We start from the raw sequence: 16,774 nt of genomic DNA on the forward strand, positions 1-16,774 counted from the left end.
CTACAAAAACATCCCCCAACATCCATCCCTTCCCTCCCTCTCGCTCGCCTCGTAGGCCCATTGAAGCCTGCTATCCAGGCTCCAACGTCTGCAGCCCTCCTCTCACCTCACCCCCGTTCACAACTGACTTTAGTTAGCTAGCGCGGGTGGCTCCCCCCGCCAAGACCTCTCGCCACCTTCCACCCAGTCCCAGAGAAAGAAACACCAAAACAAACCCAACAATCCTACCTCTACAATTCACTAACATAACATTTAACCGTCGCAACACAGAACGCCATTAACATGAACTCTGTAACAATGCAAAGAGAAGTAAATTTCAATACAAATCAGTAAAAAGAAAGTTGTAACATTTATACATTCTCCAGCCGCTCAAACACAGTCCACAGTCTCTCTTCCAGTTCCGCTCTTCACGTCTGTCTCAAGCCTTCTGTCCTCACGAACGCCTCAGCCGCCTCCGCTGTCTCAAAATAAACGTCTTTGGCGTTATGTGTTACTCTCAACTTCGCCGGGTACACCACACCAAATCGCACCCCCTTGTACAAAGCCGCTTTCACTCGCCCAAACGCCGCTCGTCTTTTTGCCAACTCCACCGTCAAGTCCTAGAAGATCCGAACCGCAGTACCATCCCACAGCACCTCACGCTTCTGCTTCGCCCAGCTTAATACCTTCCCCTTCATGCAAAATTTATGGAAGCAGATAATTACTGCCCTTGACGGCTCGTTCACTTTGGGCTTCGGCCTTAATGACCGATGAGCTCGGTCTAGCTCGTACAGGGTGGGGCTCTCACCCTCCCCCATCAGCTCCGCCAACTTCTTAGCGAAGTATTGCGTTGGCCTTGGGCACTCTGTCCCTTCGGCCAAGCCCACAATTCTCAAATTGTGCTGCCTTGAGCGGTTTTCCAAGTACAAAGAACAAAGAACAAAGAAATGTACAGCACAGGAACAGGCCCTTCGGCCCTCCAAGCCCGTGCCGACCATGCTGCCCGACTAAACTACAATCTTCTACACTTCCTGGATCCGTATCCTTCTATTCCCATCCTATTCATATATTTGTCAAGATGCCCCTTAAATGTCCCTATCGTCCCTGCTTCCACTACCTCCTCCGGTAGCGAGTTCCAGGCACCCACTACCCTCTGCGGAAAAAACTTGCGTCGTACATCTACTCTAAACCTTGCCCCTCTCACCTTAAACCTATGCCCCCGAGTAATTGACCCCTCTACCCTGGGGAAAAGCCTCTGACTATCCACTCTGTCTATGCCCCTCATAATTTTGTATACCTCTATCAGGTCTCCCCTCAACCTCCTTCGTTCCAGTGAGAACAAACCGAGTTTATTCAATCGCTCCTCATAGCTAATGCCCTCCATACCAGGCAACATTCTGGTAAATCTCTTCTGCACCCTCTCTAAAGCCTCCACATCCTTCTGGTAGTGTGGCGACCAGAATTGAACACTATACTCCAAGTGTGGCCTAACTAAGGTTCTATACAGCTGCAACATGACTTGCCAATTCTTATACTCAATGCCCCGGCCAATGAAGGCAAGCATGCCGTATGCCTTCTTGACTACCTTCTCCACCTGTGTTGCCCCTTTCAATGACCTGTGGACCTGTACTCCTAGATCTCTTTGACTTTCAATACTCTTGAGGGTTCTACCATTCACTGTATATTCCCTACCTGCATTAGACCTTCCAAAATGCATTACCTCACATTTGTCCGGATTAAACTCCATCTGCCATCTCCCCGCCCAAGTCTCCAGACAATCTAAATCCTGCTGTATCCTCCGACAGTCCTCATCGCTATCCGCAATTCCACCAACCTTTGTGTCGTCTGCAAACTTACTAATCAGACCAGTTACATTTTCCTCCAAATCATTTATATATACTACAAAGAGCAAAGGTCCCAGCACTGATCCCTGTGGAACACCACTGGTCACAGCCCTCCAATTAGAAAAGCATCCCTCCATTGCTACTCTCTGCCTTCTATGGCCTAGCCAGTTCTGTATCCACCTTGCCAGCTCACCCCTGATCCCGTGTGACTTCACCTTTTGTACTAGTCTACCATGAGGGAGCTTGTCAAAGGCCTTACTGAAGTCCATATAGACAACATCTACTGCCCTACCTGCATCAATCATCTTAGTGACCTCCTCGAAAAACTCTATCAAGTTAGTGAGACACGACCTCCCCTTCACAAAACCGTGCTGCCTCTCACTAATACGTCCATTTGCTTCCAAATGGGAGTAGATCCTGTCTCGAAGAATTCTCTCCAGTAATTTCCCTACCACTGAAGTAAGGCTCACCGGCCTGTAGTTCCCGGGATTATCCTTGCTACCCTTCTTAAACAGAGGAACAACATTGGCTATTCTCCAGTCCTCCGGGACATCCCCTGAAGACAGCGAGGATCCAAAGATTTCTGTCAAGGCCTCAGCAATTTCCTCTCCAGCCTCCTTCAGTATTCTGGGGTAGATCCCATCAGGCCCTGGGGACTTATCTACCTTAATATTTTTTAAGACACCCAACACCTTGTCTTTTTGGATCACAATGTGACCCAGGCTATCTACACACCCTTCTCCAGACTCAACATCTACCAATTCCTTCTCTTTGGTGAATACTGATGCAAAGTATTCATTTAGTACCTCGCCCATTTCCTCTGGCTCCACACATAGATTCCCTTGCCTATCCTTCAGTGGGCCAACCCTTTCCCTGGCTACCCTCGTGCTTTTTATGTACGTGTAAAAAGCCTTGGGATTTTCCTTAACCCTATTTGCCAATGACTTTTCGTGACCCCTTCTAGCCCTCCTGACTCCTTGCTTAAGTTCCTTCCTACTTTCCTTATATTCCACGCAGGCTTCGTCTGTTCCCAGCCTTTTAGCCCTGACAAATGCCTCCTTTTTCTTTTTGACGAGGCCTACAATATCACTCGTCATCCAAGGTTCCCGAAAATTGCCGTATTTATCTTTCTTCCTCACAGGAACATGCCGGTCCTGTATTCCTTTGAACTGCCACTTGAAAGCCTCCCACATGTCAGATGTTGATTTGCCCTCAAACATCCGCCCCCAATCTATGTTCTTCAGTTCCCGCCTAATATTGTTATAATTAGCCTTCCCCCAATTTAGCACATTCATCCTCGGACCACTCTTATCCTTGTCCACCAGTACTTTAAAACTTACTGAATTCTGGTCACTGTTACCAAAATGCTCCCCTACTGAAACATCTACCACCTGGCCGGGCTCATTCCCCAATACCAGGTCCAGTACCGCCCCTTCCCTAGTTGGACTGTCTACATATTGTTTTAAGAAGCCCTCCTGGATGCTCCTTACAAACTCCGCCCCGTCTAAGCCCCTGGCACTAAGTGAGTCCCAGTCAATATTGGGGAAGTTGGAGTCTCCCATCACCACAACCCTGTTGTTTTTACTCTTTTCCAAAATCTGTCTACCTATCTGCTCCTCTATCTCCCGCTGGCTGTTGGGAGGCCTGTAGTATACCCCCAACATTGTGACTGCACCCTTCTTATTCCTGATCTCTACCCATATAGCCTCACTGCCCTCTGAGGTGTCCTCTCGCAGTACAGCTGTGATATTCTCCCGAACCAGTAGCGCAACTCCGCCTCCCCTTTTACATCCCCCTCTATCCCGCCTGAAACATCTAAATCCTGGAACGTTTAGCTGCCAATCCTGCCCTTCCCTCAACCAGGTCTCTGTAATGGCAACAACATCATAGTTCCAAGTACTAATCCAAGCTCTAAGTTCATCTGCCTTACCCGTAATGCTCCTTGCATTAAAACATATGCACTTCAGGCCACCAGACCCGCTGTGTTCAGCAGCTTCTCCCCGTCTGCTCTGCCTCAGAGCCACACTGTCCCTATTCCCTAGTTCTCCCTCAATGCTCTCACCTTCTGACCTATTGCTCCCATGCCCACCCCCCTGCCATACTAGTTTAAACCCTCCCGTGTGACACTAGCAAACCTCGCGGCCAGGATATTTATGCCTCTCCGGTTTAGATGCAACCCGTTCTTCTTATACAGGTCACACCTGCCCCGGAAGAGCTCCCAGTGGTCCAGATAATGGAAACCCTCCCTCCTACACCAGCTGTTTAGCCACGTGTTTATCTGCTCTATCTTCCTATTTCTAGCCTCACTGGCACGTGGCACAGGGAGTAATCCCGAGATTACAACCCTCGAGGTCCTGTCTTTTAACTTTCTGCCTAGCTCCCTGAACTCCTGCTGCAGGACCTCATGCCCCTTCCTGCCTATGTCGTTAGTACCAATATGTACAACGACCTCTGCCTGTTTGCCCTCCCCCTTCAGGATTCCCTCTACCCGTTCGGAGACATCCTGGACCCTGGCACCAGGGAGGCAACATACCATCCTGGAGTCTCTTTCACGTCCACAGAAGCGCCTATCTGTGCCCCTGACTATAGAGTCCCCTATTACTATTACTCTTCTGCGCTTTGACCCTCCCTTCTGAACATCAGAGCCAGCCATGGTGCCACTGCTCTGGCTGCTGCTGTTTTCCCCTGATAGGCTATCCCCCCCGACAGTATCCAAAGGGGTATATCTGTTCGAGAGGGGGACAACCACAGGGGATTCCTGCACTGACTGCCTGCCCTTTCTGGTGGTCACCCATTTCTCTGCCTGCACCTTGGGTGTGACCACATTTACATAACTGCGATCTATGACGCTTTCCGCCACCTGCATGCTCCTAAGTGCATCCAATTGCTGCTCCAACCGAACCATGCGGTCTGTGAGGAGCTCCAGTTGGGTGCACTTTCTGCAGATGAAGCCACCCGGGACGCTGGAAGCCTCCCGGACCTGCCACATCTCACAGTCAGAGCACAGCACCCCTCTAACTGACATTGCGTCAATTAATTAAAATTAAAATTAAAATTTGTCTTTTTAAAAAAATATATTTTTATAAAAATGTCAAAGTTACTGTCAACTATCTGTTTCCTAGCACTAGATTTCTAATAGAAATGCGATAGCTAACTATAATACTCTCCGATCTCTGGCTTAGATATCCCTCTAAATTATAATTAAGTTATTATGTTTAATTAGTTACCAAATACTCAAAATTTTTTTCAATTTAGGGTAGAATCCCAACCAGCCACTCTGGCCACAGCTCTTCTGTGATGTCACTTCAGTTTCCCCCCGACACACACAATTTGAAAAAAGGTATAAAAGTAAAAATAAGTAAAAATCACTTTCTTACCTTCTGAGTGTCTTAGATGTTCTCAGGTTCTCTCGCTGACAGAGACTGCTCCTCCACCTCCGAACCTTGACCTGCACAATGCTAATAATATAATAATAATATAATATGGCACTTACCTTACACCAATGGGTCTTATTATTAGGTTAGAGGAGGAGGGCGGGTGGGAGACAGTACACGTGTAGTGTCTCGGGTTTCCTCTCCACCAGAATTTATTGGTTGGGGGTGGGCGGGGGGGGGGACTTCCCAGAGGTCCGCGGGTCGAACTTCCGGCTCCCGCCTTATATAAAAACAAATAAAACAGAAAAGAAGAACAGACACGGGACCAGGTAAGGCTTGTTAAAGTAAGTACTCACCTCCCAGAAGGCCCCTGCGCACCGCTGCCGCCGAAATCCAAAGGGCTGCTCCTGTAAAGGTAAGTGGTTTTAACGTCGCTACTCACCTCCCAGAGGGCCCCTGCGCACCGCTGCCGCCGAAATCCAAAGGGCTGCTCCTGTAAAGGCAAGGCTTTTTAAAGTAAGTACTCACCTCCCAGAAGGCCCCTGCGCACCGCTGCCGCCGAAATCCAAAGGGCTGCTCCTGTAAAGGTAAGTGGTTTTAACGTCGCTACTCACCTCCCAGAGGGCCCCTGCGCACCGCTGCCGCCGAAATCCAAAGTCTTCCAGCTTTTATCGGAGTCCTCTGTTAACCTCCACCACCCTCCGCAGCTTGTCCCCCATCGAGGTGACCTGGTCGCTGTGTCGTGACACGGCCTCTTCCACCTCCTTCATCTTCTTGCCCTGCTCTCTCACCTCGGCCAATGCCTTTGCCACCTCCACCCTCATCGGGCCGATTGCCTCCTCCACCAATGACCTCAACACGACCACCGTCTCTTTCCTCAAGGCCTCCATGTGCCTCACAAACTGTTTTTCCAGCTCCACAGCCATCACCTCGGTCATCTTCTCCACCGTAAGTAGTGCGGCCCCGCCTTGCAGTTCGGCTTCCGCCATCCTGTCAACACGTTTGCTCGTCTTCTTCAGCGGCGAACCCGCGTTTCCTCCTTTCTTTGACGCTGCTCTTCGCATCCTTTCGTGGCTTATTGTTTTTTATCTTCTTTCTTTTCTCCTCTCTCCCCCTTCACCCTCCTGCCTTCATCAATCTGACTTATTCTTTTTTTGAAAAAAAAGGGGGAGAGAAAAAAAATCTTCTACCAAACTTCCTTAAACCTTCTTTCCTTCTCCTCTGCATTCACCCAGAGCTCCCCTGGGACCAGGCTTCAGCCTTCTTTCTTCCTTCTAGGTGGGAGCCATCCGACGCGGAGCAGCCTCCCCACATGGTGCCCTGGCCTCGGGCCTGCCGCCTCGGCCTCCTCGTAGCTCCGCCCTCCGCTGCTCTGACCTTGACGCCACGCCGGGCCCAGCGCCTCAGCGCCCGACACCCGCGCGGGGTTCTTCGCCGGTTTTTAAACTGGCCCCGCTGGCTGCTCGTGACGGCCCCTAAGGCCGACGATAGTCGGGGGGTGCGTGAAGACTCGGCAATTTCCCTGAAATCGCCGTGAATCGCGGCCACCGGCGGGAGCTCTTGTTGCTGCGGCCGCCCTGCTCGCCCACGCCACCGGAAGTCTACTCCGTTCTTTTTAAAAAGAATAATAATCTTTATTGTCACAAGTAGGCTTACATTTACATGGCAATGAAGTTATTGTGAGAAGCCCCTCGTCGTCACATTCCTGCGCCTGTCTGGGTATACAGAGGGAGAATTCAGAATGTCCAATTCACCTAACAGCACATCCTTCGGGACTTGTGGGAGGAAACCGGAGCACCCGGAGGAAACCCACGCAGACACAGGGAGACTATGCAGACTCCACACAGACAGTGACCCAACCGGGAATCGAACCTGGGACCCTGGAGCTGTGAAGCAACAGTGCTACCACTGTGCTACCGTGCCCGTTCAAGGGCAAATAGGGCTGAGCAACAAATGCTGGCCCAGCCAGCGAAGCCCACATCCCAAGAATGAATTTTTAAAAAACACAAGTTATTTCCAGGCCTTTTTCTTTCTTGAGCCACTTAACCTTGCCTTCAGCTCATGGTTTAACCTAAAGCCTTTGCAGTTCCAAGAGAATGGCACCCAGACCTACTGGAGAGAGAGAGAGAGAGAGTCCTCACAGTGGCCTTATGGAGAGAGTTTAGTTGGATCTTTTGGGAGAGAAATAGTAGGAATCCTCCACCCAGACTGCAGAACAAAAAATAAACTAAAATGGAACCTCGTGGCTCTGACAAACATTCCAGTGAGGCAATATTCAATCACCACCTGTTACCGGGCAGAGCACAGTTTTCTGGACCCAGTGATTGGCCTCCAGCCACATCAATCAATCCGAGTCATGACTGATGTCAGTCTTAAACAGCACAGCCGTCTGGATCTTTCTGTTTGAATTAAAAGTGCAGGCTGCTTTCCTTAAAGACACATGTCCATTAAATGTTCATGGATCAAAAATTTAACAGCAGAAGTAAAAGAAAGGGAGAAATAAGGGAATAAACAGGAACAAACAGGAAGGATCCTCACAATATTCATGATTGGACAAGAGAACTAAATGTATTATGTCCAAATTTGCATAATAGGAGGGTCGGAGGGTGAGCTGTGAGGAGGATTCAGAGATTAGTGACTGGACATATGCGTGGCAGATACAGTATAATGTGGATAAATGTGAAGTTATCCACTTCGGTAGCAAAAGTAGGAAGGCAGATTTATTATTTGAATGGGTGTAAATTGAGAGAGTTTGAATGGGTGTAAATTGAGAGAGGTGGATACTCAGCGAGACCTTGGAGTCCTTGTGCATCAGTTGCTGAAAGTAAGCACCCAGGGACAGGAGGCAATAATGAAGGCAAATGGTTTGTTGACCTTCATAGTAAGAGGATTTGAGTATAGGAATAGGGATGTTTAAGGCATTGCTGAGGCCGCACCTCGAATATTGTGTGCAGTTTTGGTGTCCTTATCTGAGGAAGGATGTTCTTGCTATGGAAGAAGTGCAGCAAAGGTTTACCAGACTGATTCCTGGGATCGCAGGACTGTCATATGAGAAGAGACTAAGTCGGTTAGGATTATATAGAATTAAGGAGTTCAGGAGTGAGAGGGATCTCGTAGAATCTTATATAATTCTAATAGGATTAGACATGGTAGATTTAGAAAGAATGTTCCTGATGGTGGAGGAGTCCAGAACTAGGGGTTATAGTTTGAGGATAAGGGGGTAAACCTTTTAGGACTGAGGTGAGGAGAAATTCTTCACGCAGAAAGTGGTGCATCTGTAGAATTCACTACCACAGAAAGTCATTGAGGCCAAAACATTGGGCTGGATTTTCCCAAAATGAGACTATGTCCCCACGTCGGCGTAAAAACGGTAGAACTTTACTCCCGAAATTCCCACAAAAAAAGTTGATCAAATTCAATGCCCTGCAGGGGGCTAACAGAGACCCGGAGTAAATCTCGCAACTTTAGCTGCAGAGACGGGCCCCCGTACTTCAGGTTCAGAGTCCGCGCATGCGCACGGCAGCGGCCTCCAGGAGCTGCGGCGAGCTCCATGGCAGACTCAGACTGCGGAGCCACACAGGGAAAGGAGACCACCCCCCAATCAGCTGCGTGCCCGAGGCTGAAACCGCACAGATCTAATCCCCGGCCACCTGTAAGGCCGTCCTTGGCCTCCGATCCCCCCGCCCCTGACCGAGGCGGCCGCAGACCGAGTCCGCAGCCGCCACATCAGCATCCCAACTGGCAATAGGTGGTTAGTTCCACGCCGTTGGGAACTCGGCCGGTGGAGATGGCAATGTGCCATCGGCCACGCGGCGTACTCCGCGATCACGCCGATGTTCGGGGCCCGGAGAATCGCCGTACCGGCGCTTGACCCGATTACAGCTTGAAAGTGGATTCTCTGCCCCTGCTCCGGCCGCAATTCCGGGCGGGGCTGCGGAGAATCCAGCCCCCTGTGTGATTTCAGGAAGGATTTAGATATAGCTCTTTGGGTAAAGGGATCAAGGGATATGTGGAGAAAGTGGGAGCAGGGTATTGAATTTGATGGTTAGCCATGATCATAACAGGGCAGCATGGTGGAATAATGGTTAGCACTGCTGCCTCACAGCGCCAGGGCCCTGGGCTCAATTCTGATCTCGGGTGACTGTGCGGAGTTTGTGCGTTCTCCCCGTGTCTTCATGGATTTCCTCCGGGTGCTCTGGTTTCCTCCCATTGTCAAATGTGTGCAGGTTCGGTGGTTTGGTCATGTTCAATTGTCCCTTATTGTCCAGGGATGTGCAGGTTAGATTATAGGGTTACGGGAATAGGGCAGGGTGGACGTGGCTAGAGTGCCCATTCGAAGTGTCACTTCAGACTCGATGGGCCAAATGGCCTCCTTCTGCATTGTGGGTGTTCTATAGTTTTCATGCATCTTTGCATTAAATCAGATTTAATAACACTCATCAGTTCATGACCATTTACATTAGGTCATGAAGACTTTACTTTGCTTGAAATGTAATCAATCTAAATGCAGATTGGTACCAAAGTGCGGTCCCATCGATCAGTTAAATTCTAGTCATAACAAGCTCCCATTTTCACCTTGCTAATATATATCAATACAGATTGACGGTGACCTCATATTTACAATGATTTAGGAGATGATAATCGGAAAGATAGCTTGGATAAGCTCCAAATATCAAACCAGTGAAAGGACAATGGGATAAGACCTGAAAATGGGTGTGGTGATCACAGTGCATGATTAACCCATTCTCATCTAGTGCAAACTTTGTGCTGCCTGGTCATCATGTTTGCAGCAGGCAGCCCACGTGCTGTTGAGTGACTGCATGTATGAGCATTTTGATTGGCAGCCCCGCTCTCTTCCCCAACCCCCACCTTCAGGCCATCCCTGCTTTCTGCACCCTCACCTCACCGACCAATTTTCCCAAAGCCCCTGAGAACTCTCCCCTCATACCACCTTCTAGGTAAGGACCTGATGTTAAAACTAAATTGTGCGGTCACATGGAAAGGGCAGAGGAATGGAAGTAACTAAATTGCTCGTGCAGAGAACCGGTGTGGGCTTGTTGTGCTGAATGGCCTCCTGAGCAGCCTTCAGCGTTCTCTGAGCACTCTAGCAACAGCACCTTGATGCAGGTGGTTCCCATGATGAGCAAGGCCTTCTATCCACATGGGACCAAGTGAGTTTCTGACAAATTCTGAGAAGGTAATGTTAGCCAATAGCTGCTCACAGTCAGTAACAGGAGCACAGCCCCATGGTGTTGTACACGGCACCAAGAGATTTTCAATGATGTCATACAAATTAATGTGTCTTTGAATGGCAAGCACTCCACAAACTGCAGTCCCAGGTACACACCCTGCTGAATGCACCACGGTCCCACATTGCACTCACAGGGTGAGAGTTTCCTCGCAACACGCTGCATGTTTTGTGGAAACGATCCCGCTGTTGTCAATGGGGTTTCCCGTTGAATGCATCCTCACTGCCAGGAAACCCGTGGTAGGGGTGCGGTGTCAGCGGGAGCAGAAGATCCCGCCAGCGTGAACAGTCGGAATGTTCTGGCCATTAGTTTCCAGCAAACACAAACCATACCTCACATTCATAGTTTCATCTCATCTGCACATGCCTAACACTGCTGCAAGTCTCACACCCTCATTTCATTGCACATGATGTCAGCTATTCAACCGTGACAGGCACATCACTCAAACACTTGGCATCACACTCACTGACATACTTTCCTCTCCCTTGTGCATAAGGGAAGGTTGGGCATTATGGAAAGTAGCAGCACCTGACCTGTGGGAACCGGCACGGCTGCATGTCCTAACCCCGGAATGTGTTGGTCATTGTTCATGCAGGTATGACTGAGTGTATACAGTGGAGCTAACAGAATCGGATCTTCCTTCCCATATCCCATTTCCCTCTTCTGTCCACAACATCGTCTGCTTCCCAAGCTGCAAATGGTATAAGTGTGCCCTTCTTGCTTTCTCCCCACCGAGCACCCTGCACCTTCCTACACCAGGACCTTATTCTTCTGCCGTAATCTTTTCCAATGCCCAGTGGGTGGTGCAAAAGCAACAAATACAAGAGTAAGAAAGAGACTGATGACGAAACACCATGACTCGACCACATAGTGACAGACACCAGCTCAGCTACTAAGACTGCACATTTCAGAGGGTAGCAAAAGCAGGATCTGATGTGGAGAGTCAGTGGACACGAGTGGGTTTTGGACAAAGACGGGAAAAAGCGTTTTGCAGGGGCCAGCTCGGGAGAGATGGTTGTCACCATCAAAGAGCACATGGAGGAGGCCAGCACCAACTAGGCACAGGGCTTTGCACAGAGCTTAGAAACCACCCTCTCCAGTGTGGAACTGGTGGACAAATCCAGAAGAACATCAGAAGACCCAACCATGATGCAGCAACTGATGCTCAGTGTTTCCTGTCCCATTGCAGCACAAACATCTTGAGTGCTCCAGGAGAAGCTCTGACTAAAATGGTGCACCCTCACCGTGGTCATGTAGGTTCAGCCTGTATGCTGGCTGTCGATGGCAGCAGTCAAAAGGACTTGCAAAGTAGAGTCTCACAGGCGATGAGGCCTATAGCCTCATGATAGCGAGGGGGCTGTACCCTCATGATGGCGATGAGGCCTATAGCCTCATGATAGCAATGGGGCTTGTACCCTCATGATGGCGTGTTTGTGCACGATACAAAAGGTCACAATGAATAGCAGTTGAGTCCTGCTGTGATCCTCCTGAGCGATCTAGCAACAATGCCACGGCGCAGTCGGGCCATGTGTGCTCGGGGAGTGCCCTAGACTCAGACTGCAATATACTCCCCACTCCTGGAATAAAGTGTCTATCATCTTTATGCAGCAGTGGATGGCAAACTGGGCGTTGTTACTGATGTTGCCTACTCCAGTCTGTGAGAATCCTGGCACAAGTAAATGGATGGTCCCCCTCTCGCTCTCACCTTTACAGCCACTTGCATCATTGTCCTATGCCTGCTGAATGGCTGCAGGTCCGTTGACAAGAAGTGGCGGAGCTCAGTGAACACACCGTTTGCAAAACACAGATGTCATGCACACTATTCCTCAGTATGGTTGAGGAAGAGGCATACTCCCTGAAGACTTTGGGCAGGTAAGGCCTCCTGTTGAGACTCTTCCCCCCCCCCCCTCACCACCTTCATCCCCTTTTTCCTTCTCCGCCCTCTGAGTTGTTTTTGCTCAGTTGCCCTGACATGCTGTGGCCCAAGGAGAATGGTGAGCACGGCACCCGTGACCGAGAACAAGTGACCTGACCAGAACCAAGACCTCCGTGTGGATGCAGTAGAAAGTTCACAATATTCCTACAAACTCAGACCGAACCATTAAAAATCACTCAGAAATTAACGAGAAAGTAGTTTAAGATTCCTTTCAGAAACACTGGAGGGAAGCCCTGCTTTTGAATATATGTTTAACTGTGTGTGTTTAAGTGGGGGTGTCAGCTGATGCGTTAAAGTTGAAAATGGCACTCCTAGTCAAATCGGCACTCCAGCCTGACTGATGTCATGGCCTACCTTCCCTCCATAATTCTGGTGCTCGCTCTTAACACCCGCACCAAATGGTGTGTAGTGTGGGCCCCACCGGGGGGGGGTGCAGACACCCTTTTGCATTCAAAACAAATGCCCAACGTGCTGAAAATATGGGGGTTGAAGAGCTGAATTTTGCAGCCAACATGTATATTGTGAGACAAATCTGTAATTTCTTTAATTTATGGGACCATTTTTAGTGCAAAGATAATTGAAGTGTTAACCTCTTTGTTTATTTTGCGACCTAGAAGAATGCCCATGTGAACTCTGATCAAAGGCAGAACCTGCAGTCTCACTGCCATTAAACAGCGCCACCCTCTGACTGCAAGAAAGCAGCGCATGGATCTAACAGTAAACACAGACTGTGCTTTTTTACTGAGGTTCTTTATGACTATTTGTCTCCCCTTTCCTGGAGTTGTGACTTCTGTTTGGTTACAATGCTTCAGCTGCTGGCAGCCCTCTGATCCTCCGCAAAGTGGCCATTGGTCATGCGCACAGCTGGAACACAAGCACCAGTAGGGCATTCCTTCGGGTGGGTTGAGAAGGAGCAGTGGATCACAGCTGAGTCCAATCCTGTCCGCAGCAAGCTTCCACATGGAAGCACTTACAACTGTTCGTGAGGCAGGACGGAATGGGACAGGATGGGCTCACTGGCTGGATTGTAATCAAGAGTGGGAGCCATACCCGATTTCCAACTATTTTGGTTCAAATCAGATAATGAAGGAAACTAAATCAAACAAACCGAGGGACAACGTAAAGGGAAAGTCCCTGAAAGGGACAAATCACAAATGAAACCAGAATATCAAACCAAAATATGATTAAGGGGTCGATAAGGCACCAGGTCCCCGTGGTGTCCACCTGGCACGGAAGGCTCGACACTGCCAATGGTCTCCACATGTTCCGTCTCCGGGGATACCACAGCCACGAATGTAGGTGTGTTGCTCGTTTTAGCCTTAGTTTAATTGCTCTTATTCTGTCACCTTTGCTCTTGAGTCGCCAGGTATCTTTCTGATACCGCCACGTGGTTCAAGTCCGAGTAATGATTAATAATCCAACACACCGCTTAGTAAGAGTTAAATCAACGCTCATTTATTATATACAGCAATTAATACTTATACATTAATTCTACTTCTAAGCTACTTCCTACAACTAACAGGCCAATACTTAACTTTGGAAATGGCCCACCAGGTCAGGGAAACAAATGGCCTTTCGTATGGGTTCTGAGCCTATGGGATTCAAAGATGGTACAGGTCGATAGTCAGGAGTGTCTATCTGGTAGCGATCGTTGGAGTAAGACTTTCTTTCGGCTGTTGTTGGAGAGAGTGAAGAAGGGTGCAGCCGGGAGGAGAAGAAGGGAAGAAGGGTCGATTTGAACTTGGCCCCTATTCTTATAGTCCCCAGGGGCTTCCTGCCTCTCGGGGCGGACCTTGTACCTGGTTCCAAGTGATTGGACTTGGTCCCAATCACTTGGTTCGATATTCTCCAATGCTGGAGCGATTCCTTGATCGAGGGGTGGTCATTTACCTCTCTTTGTGTCAGCTCTTGCTGGCGCCGAAAGGTCTGGGTTGGCTTTGTGTGTCTATTTTGTATCAATTGTTCCCGGGGATTGCTGATTAATATGCAGATGGTTGGGGTGTTGTTATGTTGATGGCTGCAGGTATCGATTCGGTCTGGCTTCCCCAGAGGCGAATACACTGTTTTACCTGCAGCTGTCTATTTGAGTCCTGTTGGCTGATTTTCCCATCAGCCTCTTCCGTTCGCCATTTTAAATCGGGGTTTGGCCATTCTAATCAGGAGTTAGCCATTTTACATGGCTACATACCCTCCTTGTGATCCTAACGCGAAGCGTGAAGGATCACATCATGATTGTTACTTTCCATTCCTTGACCGGGGGGGGGACATCTCCTACATGGCCTCTGCACTGACCATAGCTATGCACAAAAAATTTTAACTAACAATTCTAAGGGCGCTATGTCAGACAGGGACATGCATTACAAAATAACAAACTTGGAACCTCTAATTTATCCTTGATATACTACCCTCGCTAAACATTCCATTACCCTATCTTCCTCAATCATACAACAAAAATCACAGTATTTCATACAGTCTTTCCTGGCTTGGCAGTCAAGCTCAGGATAATGCAATTTTTTATTTTTGTTCATGAAAAAGTTTTTTACATCTCTTTATTTCCAACAACAATAATAAACGCAGGTGAATGCCCTTTATTATTTTATTATAGATCGCGGGGATCGGGGGTCTGGTCGTAACCGAATATAGGGGATCTGATCCTATATACCGGGGTTCGAGCGCGGTAGGCTCTCCTTCTCCATTTACGTAGGCGCATAGTCTGCACTACACAGCAGTGTATCGCCAACGCTAGTAGTGTTTTGATCACATAAGACAGGTTATGAACCTGTCACACCAAGAAGATGCAGTGTCGCTGGCGACTGGGCTCTGGGTACTGCGGGGCAGTGAAACATTAACGGCTGGGGGGTTTGAAGTCATGGGGTTCGCGTTCACGCGCAACCAAATGTCCATAAACACAAGGGTGATCCACTTGAAGGAAGTCCTCATGGCTGTTCTTGGTCCTTTTCTTTCTTTGTGTTCTCTTTATTTTCTCCGGTCCTGGAGCTTCTGGAGTTCTGTAAAAACAAGTATAGTGTCTGTAACTATCTTTGTTTAATATCTGGTATGCTAGTGTGTCTGTCCTTTAGTGCCAATTATTCCCTTTATAATTGGTCACTACGTGTGACTCCCTCATTTTTTTTTCAAAAAACAAATTTTAGGACACAGCACACTTCCCAATCATGAACCAGTGCTGATTTACCATCCAAATGTTCCAGGATGTAAATAGCAGATGGCGGGCAACCTAAAGGTTCCCTAAACAAACAAAACTTTTTGAAATGAAAAATGCCAAATGAGGTGCGTATGGGCCGCAACGGGTAAGAGGTGGATGGAGTCCCCGGGTAGGACGGCTACCAATGCCGTATCTCCCTACCCGAGCGTGATTGACCAGCGGGGGTTCCCAGGCAGGGCGGGTCTCAAGCCGTTTCTCCACTGCCTGAGCAACCGACAAGAAGGGGCAAAAATGTAGTCATCGTGGTGGGGCTGCCGCAGTGGTTCTATCCTTCGAACCAGAAGGGCAGTTATGATCGGGGGTCGATACCCGAACAAGTATCAGCTGAAAAGCTAGTTCCTCTGAACAAGCGTGTGGTCTGTTGACCAGTATCTGCAGATAAGCTAGTTCCGCTGAACAAGCGTCTGCCAACGGTGGGTCTCTAAGTGCAAGTCCTCAGAGGTTTCTGCTGAATGGGCGTGTGGCAGTGAGAATAATTCTCCTGTCGGACATACAACATGTAACAAACTTACAAACAACATAAAACATTCTGCAGGTTCCATCAGGAAGGACACCACTTTTCCCAAGCGATTCCTTTAAAACATCATCTGGACACCTCAGTTCTCAGTTGCGAACAGGGTCGCAAAGGGGTTGGTGGCTTGGGAGTCAGACCCAAGGTCGTCACCTTCTCCCGGGTGCCAAACTCTGGAGTGGATTAGGGCTGAAAGGGCTGCATGGTGTGAGTTGGGGGCGGACGAGTCGGTATGAGTTGTCACGGTGCCAATAATTGGTGTCTAGTTGTGTGGGGACAAAATCGGGGTCGTCAGTGTGGTTCGGTGGTCGGTGGTGGGGTTTGTTCAGAAAAGTGATCAGGAAGGGATCACTGGGATCGTAGTCGGAGTCGCTGGGTGTGTGTCCGGTTGCATGGGGATAGTAGGGAGGCGTGCTGTGGCTATCGTCCGAGTCGCAGTCGCTGTCTCTGCTGCTGCAGTCTGTGGGAATTCCGGGGCGGAGTGTATATTTCGGGGGTGGAGTCGCGGTCGAGTCCGTGGCTGGGCTGGACGTGGTGGGGGTTGGTCGGGTTACGTTGGCTGTGGGCGGGGTGTGGTCTGCTGCGTCAAGCATGACGTGGTGTGCGTGGTTCGACTGTGCTCCATAAACCTTCAACTGGTTAATATGAAACCACGCAG

General features: G+C 49.1%; 1 protein-coding gene across 1 annotated transcript in view; it reads left to right on the plus strand.

Moving 5' to 3' along the window:
• The window catches only part of atp9a (ATPase phospholipid transporting 9A), a 286,828-nt gene that overhangs the window by 198,467 nt on the left and 71,587 nt on the right, over window positions 1-16,774 (plus strand). The window lies entirely within an intron of this gene.

Source organism: Scyliorhinus torazame, chromosome 8, assembly GCF_047496885.1.
Source record: "Scyliorhinus torazame isolate Kashiwa2021f chromosome 8, sScyTor2.1, whole genome shotgun sequence".
In the NCBI taxonomy this organism is placed as follows: domain Eukaryota; kingdom Metazoa; phylum Chordata; class Chondrichthyes; order Carcharhiniformes; family Scyliorhinidae; genus Scyliorhinus; species Scyliorhinus torazame.